At 46.6% G+C, this 6,602-nt stretch overlaps 1 protein-coding gene across 2 annotated transcripts in view; it reads right to left on the bottom strand.

Moving 5' to 3' along the window:
- The window catches only part of gng7 (guanine nucleotide binding protein (G protein), gamma 7), a 4,368-nt gene extending 1,942 nt beyond the window's left edge, over positions 1-2,426 (bottom strand). The window contains exons 1-2 of one of the 2 annotated variants that reach the window (XM_084451173.1): positions 2,320-2,426; positions 7-140 (exon numbers count right to left, since the gene is read on the bottom strand). The gene's annotated coding sequence lies outside the window, so the exon portion shown is untranslated. The remainder of the gene's footprint in view (positions 1-6; positions 141-2,319) is intronic. The other variant, XM_084451174.1, reaches the window with a different exon arrangement.
- Between the last annotated feature and the right edge of the window lie 4,176 nt (positions 2,427-6,602).

Below are 6,602 nucleotides of genomic sequence, written 5' to 3'. Positions count from 1 at the left end.
GCCTACCTGACTGGTGGTGCACGGGTGGGCGTCAGGTTTGATTGACAGGATGGCTGTGTAGGGGGCGGGGCCAGGTGTGCGGCAGGTCAGATGGGTGGGGCTGTCCTGCAGGTGTGCTCACATCTGCTTCTCATATGCTGCTGGACGGGTGAGTGGGCCAGCACACACACACACACACACACACACACACACACACACACACACACACACACACACACACACACACCAGGTCGATGGCTTACGGTGTCTCACCCTGCGTTCAACTACTTCTTCCTACCCTCCGCCACCAACAGGAGAGGTGTTGCATTGCAAATTGATTAGCTATAATCATTTTTGCGACACGTAGGGAAAACGTGAAAGTACTGAGGGTATCCAGAACATGTGCAGGCCAGGGCTGAGTTTCCCAGAGGCATCGTAGCGCTACGTTCATTGTAAGCTATGGCGTTCATCATAGCCCTACGATGAACGTAGCGCTACGATGCCTCTGGGAAACTCAGCCCAGACCTATGGGCATTCTGTAAGTAAAATAACTTTACTTAGAGACCAAATCATCTGCATCTTCTCTCTCTCTTTCCCTCCCTCCCTCTCCTCTCCCTCTCTCTACCTCCGTCTCTCTCCCTCCCTCTTCTCTCCCTCCCTCTCCCCCTCTCTCTCAGGAGCAGGAAGAGTCCTGCTTTAATTACTTCTGCTGTGAAGTAGCTAAGTGATTCATCTGTAATTAGGGTTTGTGTGTGAGTGCGTACGTGTGTGCGTGTATGTGCGTGTATGTGTGTGTGTGTGAGAGAGAGACAGATGGGGGGAGGAGGAAGAGTGTTGCGCTAAACAATGGCACAATTTACCAATACACAGAACAATCCCACAAGCACAAGCTCATCATTTGTGATGACTTGCCAGGCCAGATGACTATAGACCTTCATGTCTCAAAGAAACCATGTGATGTAAAAACATTGGTCTTTCCTGATACCACACATTTCTCTCTCTCTCTCTCTCTCTCTCTCTCTCTCACACACACACACACACACACACACACACACACACACACACACACACACACACACACACACACAGATTTCCACCAAACCCTGAATGACTGAGCAGACTCCAGAGGTTATTTGAGTCTGTGGGTATGTAACAGTAGGCTAGTCAAGAAGCCTGTATTCATTCCTACCTGCTCACATATGGACTGGTGTCTTTATAAAGACAGAACAAAACAGGCCTAATGAAAAATGCTCTCCATGCCGTTTCACAATCAATGACAATAACAGGCCACCAATCTACTGCCACGCTGAAGTCTAAATCTGAAATGTAGCCTAACTTCAGTGGCAAACTATTTAAACACCCGGTGTCTTTAAAACGGGCCTATACTGTAGGCTCGAGCTGATGTCTAGAGGCCTGTTGATTTCTCCACGGGCTTCCCTGCACTACTACAGAAGGTAGTCCTGAAACGCAGCATAATATAGAAAGCTGTATTTCAGATTCAGCATACTGTAGCTGCATGCAGCAGAGGAGACACGTTAATCGATAGCATCATCACACAGAAAATGAGCCCCTGTAGGGCAATCAATTTAGGCCTCTGTATGGCTACAGGTCGGCAACGTTGCAAATAAACTGCCCGGGTCCCAGCCTACACGCACGCACACACGCACGCACGAAGGCTACTCATTTATTGTTAGGGTTGTTGCTCCACTAGATTTCAATGATACGTAACGTCGGCCTTACAGGCCACGCAATCTACCGTGTGAAAACACAATGCGGGCATTTTGATGGATAGAACAGCATGTCCTCCTTCATGGCTCTATACATTAGGCGCGCGCACACACATTACATCGACCCTGGGAAAAACACACAGGGCCATAGATTGAGCATTAAACGTGTGACCGCCTGAGAAAGAGGTAGACAAACAGGCCGCTCCGGTAATAATTGTTAGCTGTGAGAACAGGGTGGTGACATGTTTTAGGAAGATTACAACATGGTTCTATAGTCATCCGCAATGGGCTCGAGCATATGCCTCTATTCTCCGATTATATGCAAATGGAATAATCTTCCCAAATACCCAGCGGTTAAAACGGTTAGGATTTTCAGTAGGCTAGTCCGCTAATATATAGCGCTGACCCCGTCCCGCTCCTCCTCCCCACCCTCAGCCGACCGAGTCTCGGGAAACCCGAATTCGTGACACCGATGAAGCCTTTCTCAAAAACAGCCGCCCTCGGTGGCCAAAATCCGGGGTGACAATCATACACCAACGGAAAAAGAGAGGCATGGTTCTACAGAGACGTATTGTAAATATAGACATAAATCGCCAAATATTTCTAAACTCACCTCCGAATGCGCTGATTTTGTGATTTAAAGGGCCAGGTTCGCTCCTTCCTCCTCTGTTCGTTCGCTCCACGTCTTTACCGAGCCGAGCGCCACCCCCTCCGCTGCCCGTGTCTGCCCGCTCCCCCCCTCCCTCACTCCCTCCTTCCTTCCTTCCTCCCTCCAACACTTGTGACAGCGAGCGTTCTCTCACATACAAACTTGCTTTTCCCCTTTGAGATAAGGAGGTCGGAATGGAAAACACGAAGTCCCCCACCCCTTAGCGCAGGTCTAAGATCAGTTTTACATTTTTCACACAAGAATGTGAGAGAGTTAGCTGATTCCAGATCCGCGGTTAAGTTGAGTGGAATAGGGTGGCCCTTTTCCAACATTGAAAACCAATCGGTGTTACAAAAGCTGCCTTTCTCTCCACCTCCTGCACTGCAAATGTAACGTTAGGTTGCGTCATTTTTAAGCATCCATCTTTCGTTATGGTTTCTCAAATATGTTGTCTATATCTAATTAGTTTATACATAGGATATACACTTTAAGCAGAGCGGCGAACGTTTCGTAAGGCCTACTGTAGACATCATGTTATTTGACGTGAACATCTGTGTTGAGCCTCAGGCTGTAATGACATATATTGGCTCTGGGGGGCGCCCGTACTACTCGATGCTTGACACTGGCAGACTACGGCATCCCGATTCACCCAAACTCGCGAGATTAGGACGGTCTTGCGATGCTACAATCCCGCCATCCTTCTACACTGAAGTAGGACATACGTGTACACTCCTCCAACGTTGATTTAAACGCAAAGGATTAGTGCAAAAATAACAGTCTAACACCCATCCTATGTTTTTAAATCCATGTATGGGAGTGGACAAGTGTAGACTACCCTACAGGCAGCCTAGGAGAACTGGGACTGAGGGAATTAATCCGTTTCATGTTCCGTTTGACGTGCGGGGCCTGGGGTGCATGCGTTCAGCTCCAGGCAGCTCTTCCCTTCAGTGTGTCCAAGCCCTTATTTTCACAGATCTGCCGTGATGGATAGGTATAAACAGTGCGGTAGAGATCAGGAGGAGTCTCTGTCTGGATCTATGATGTGATTTGAATCTCAGAGGGATTAACCCAGTAAAATAACAGGTGAAAAGACGATAATGACACATTCCTTCTAATCAGCTTGATGAAATGCAACAATCACAAATACAGTATTCATGTATGCACACACACAAACATACATATCTACATAAACTGCACACATACACACGCACATACATAACCCACATGTTTCTGCATGCACTGGGTGGGATTTGAACCCTAGTCTCCCACGAGACAGACACTATTTTAACCAGCTACGCTGATGAAAAGCTGATGAAATCTAGGTCTTCATCGGCGCAGGTGGACGGCATTTATACTGGGGGAGTGAGTTTAACTAACAATTCACTACTTACTCAAGGATTCACAAGAACCTAGTTTCACTCACACATGCGTGCACGCACACACACACACACACACACACACACACACACACACACACACAGCGAACCTGAGGAATCCACAGTGTGAAATGTGTTGTATGCCATCATATTTGAATGAATAAAAATAAAATAAAAGTATAACTCCTAGTGTGCGTTGGATCACTTCTATTTTATGCCTGTTTGTTCCTGCTCTGCTGCACCCTGGAGGAAGTAGCATGGCTGTTCACAGGCACACACACACACACACACATTTTTCCCATTGTGTTACTCCGTGGCTGTCTCTGGTTTCATGAACCCCTAGTCCAGCTTAACCACTTATTATAAACACAGGAGTGCTATTTATAGAACACACACACACACAGGATAGAAAGAATGAGGGAGGAGAAAGAGAGAGACAGAGAGGGAGGATATAGAGAGAGAGGAAAAGAGGGAGGAGAGAGGGAGAGCGACAGGGAGAGGAGAAGGAGAGGGAGGAGAGAGAGGGACGAGGTATAAACAATGCAGTGGAGAGAAAGAGGGAGGGAGGAGAGAAAGAGGGAGGAGAGAGTGAGAGAACATTTACCGCATTGCCCTCATTTCCAGTGGAGTGTGACATGCTATGTCTTTACATTTCTCTTTCATTTCTCCGCATTTGAAGTGTCTCACTTTCTCCTTCCCTCTCTCTTTCTTTCTCTCTCTCTCTCTCTCTCTCTCTCTCTCTGATGTCTGGCTGAAGGAGCTTGTTCTCTGTGTGAATGTTGAAGACAACAATAGAACATCAGATTACACACTCACATTCTAGAATCTTAGCATCCGGAACATTCCATGGACCGCCCGACAGCTGGCTTACCTATGGTTCAGTGTGTGTGTGTGTGTGTGTGTGTGTGTGTGTGTGTGTGTATGTACAGTTTGTTTTCTAGGACACATACTGTATTGTATAAACACCAGATGTAAGTGAGGCCTGATAATTATATTATAATTAATATTATAATTTGCCAGACTTTGGGAGAGGGTAAAGTGTGTGTGTGTGTGTGTGTGTGTGTTTGTATGTGTGTGTGTATGGAGGGGACATAGTAAGAGTGTGTGTGTGTGTGTCACTGGAGAACAGCATTGCCTCATTATTACAGTAATATCCAACAGAGGGATGCAATACAGTCTGCAATCCACACGCGCACACACACACACACACACACGGGAGATCTCTGTCTGTCATAACGCGTCACTGTCCCCACCAGGGCCACACCACACTCTGATGCAACAACCGTCACCGTGTCTCCATAGCAACCATGCTGGGCTCTGAATCCCCGAGCAGATGTTGGCAAGAGAAGGGACGGAGAGAGAGAGAGGTGGGGGGATGGAGGGAGAGAGAGAGAGGGAGAGAGGGAGAGAGAGGGATGGAGAGAGGGAGAGGAAGAGACAGAGAGATAGAAAGAGAGGGAGGGATATGAGAGAAGGGAGAGGGAGAGAGGAGAGAGGGTGTGGAGGGAGAGAGAGACAGATGGAGCTAGAGAGTGATAGAGGGAGGGGGGAGTGAGGGTAGGTGGGAATGCATGCTTCTCATGATGGGACTGCTGTGAATGAGAGAAGAACATACTGTACGTATTTTACAGTGTATTGGCGTACCTGTGTACAGCCCAGTTCACAGCACCCTGACAGCTGGCTGAACCACTCCGACTGTCCGTCCACCTCAGTTTGGTGTGAATACCCTGCCAACCGACGTTGGAGCTGAACAGGACTCTCCTACTCACTGTGTCCTTATCACCTGTCTGACTCTGCTAGGCAGAATACAGTTATCACCTGTCTGACTCCGCTAGGCCAATACATTCTTATGTCCTTATCACCTGCATAACTGTGCTTGTTGGACGAATATGTTGTCTTTATGTCTTCATGACAGAATAGCTCAGCACCAGAGTTTCAGCAAACTGTCTCAGATATATTTACAAGAAAAAAAAAGCAGAAGCATTTTTAAAATTTACATTTTTATTAGGAAAATCATTTTGCAGATTGATTATTATTATCTATTTATATATATGATATTTTCAGTTAGTCAGAGGATGCATAAGCACAGTATATCTTAATAGGAAGACTATTGCTAGATTAAATATCTATACATCAGAATTAGGTTTAAAAAAAGAAAAAGAAAAAGAAAAAAAGGTCCCAACTAAAAACAAAAATATTTTACAAAAACAATTAAAAACAAATATATTTTCAAACCAAAGCCATTAATGCTGAGGAATTATTAAAAAATACAAAGATGATTCACAGTTTGTGTCCTTGTTCTCATGCTGGCTGGAACACCAAAAGGGACCATGCAGGGATGAGTGGCAGAGATGTAGGATAGTACTTGACTACATTACCCAGAAGGCCCCCTATAGGCCCAGCCCAGAAACAAGATCCACAGATATAAAGCGGAAACTGGAAAGGTGTGAGCAACATGGCGGAAGCTTCTCCCTTTTTCAAAGTAACCTATTTGGATTACAAATGGGGTAGTTCTCGCCAGGCATTGGGGTGCTTGCACCTAGCTGGTTCCTGTAGATCTGAAACATTGGATTGGGTGATGGGTGGTTTCTGAGCCGGGCCAGAGAGTATGAGTGGGGCTGAACTCACTGTAGTAGAAGAAACGACGAGTCTAACCTGCACAGCCGGGCGGGCAGAAGGACTGAGCTGATGGAACAGAGAACCACCGCCGTTCTGTCCTACCCTCTGCCTTGATGTTCGGTGCTACGACACTGTAGTTCTTGTCCTGACCAGGAAGAACACCCACAAAACTACACATCCCACGGTTACATGTGGTAACTCTCTGCAGTCTTATGACCAGTACCCTGTTACTTGCTCTGTGATATCGAACCA

The sequence above is a fragment of the Borostomias antarcticus genome, assembly GCF_949987555.1.
Source record: "Borostomias antarcticus genome assembly, chromosome: 16".
NCBI classification, from domain to species: Eukaryota; Metazoa; Chordata; class Actinopteri; order Stomiiformes; family Stomiidae; genus Borostomias; species Borostomias antarcticus.
This window is presented reverse-complemented; position numbering and strand designations above follow the sequence as displayed.